Below are 1,192 nucleotides of genomic sequence, written 5' to 3'. Positions count from 1 at the left end.
GCTTCGTCGCGGTACATTCCTCATACGACTAGTAGTTTTGTATTGTTTCACATCAGACTTTGGATCCTGAGACGGGGGACAACCCATTCTTTTTCCAGGCATAGCTTTGATGAACCACACGGTTATTTGTGCGCCTTGAAAGCCGCTACAACAATATGTCATATATTATGTCTTATACATAAACAACCTGAAGCACACAGTATTGTACAACAATGAGGTTGGGCTGAAGGCTGAAATTGACTTGTAATTTGTTTTACCAATAAATAGGTAACAACTAAAAAGAAAACGTATATTAAAAAGGCAGGAACAAAGATTAGATGTTCAACCGGGAGAAGAAAACTGTGAATTACTGTCGCTAACCAGCAGCTTTTCTCATCACATTTTATCTAGAGCGCCAGGCACTGTGCAGCAGTGAAAGTAACTAACAATTAAATTTCTTTTTTTTAAGATACAGTAATGGAAAGTGGTCTTATGTTGGTTTGAGGAAAAGAAAAATGTATGGGAAGAGAAAATTAAAAAAAAAAAAAAAAAAGGGGCCACCAGCTCTAATTTCCAGACAACTTAAGACCTCAAAATGAAGCCCAGTGTGCCTCTACAAGACCTTCAGGAAATGAACAGTAAGAGCCAGATACAACACTGAGACCCTGTCCAGACATGCAGACACCCTCATGTGCAGCAGTACGTTGTCCCCCCCACACCACCCCCCCACACTGCAGCTTCACATTTATGAAAGCAGAAAAAGGTTCAGTCTGGGACACAGATGAGGCTTTCATTCCTCACATGGCTGTCGTGTTGTGAACAGGATCCATGTCAGCAGCGACATGGAAAGTTTCAGAACATCGTAACAATCTCCTGAGTGGCAACTTTTGTTTGTTTTTTTTTTTTAACAGAAAAGTTTTTGTTTTCTTTTTTCCCCTATAAAATCAATAACAGTTGGCAAGTTAGACCCTCCCTCCCATACCCTTCAGTTTCTGTTGCAAGACGTTTTTTTTTTTTTTTTTACAAAAGCAAACAAACACGAAAGACTCGAGAGGAATCGACAAAAGCTGTAAAAATAGACACGTATTAACCTAACATATTAAAGCACATCAGAAAAGGTCTTTACTTTTCTTTCACAATAGTTTGGTTGGGGTGCCACACTCGGTCAGACCTGCTGAGTTTAAACGATGTGTGCTACGGGGGGGGGGGGGGG

This window comes from Morone saxatilis, unplaced genomic scaffold (genome assembly GCF_004916995.1).
Source record: "Morone saxatilis isolate NCDOM2014 unplaced genomic scaffold, NCSU_SB_2.0 Contig14, whole genome shotgun sequence".
NCBI classification, from domain to species: Eukaryota; Metazoa; Chordata; class Actinopteri; family Moronidae; genus Morone; species Morone saxatilis.
This window is presented reverse-complemented; position numbering follows the sequence as displayed.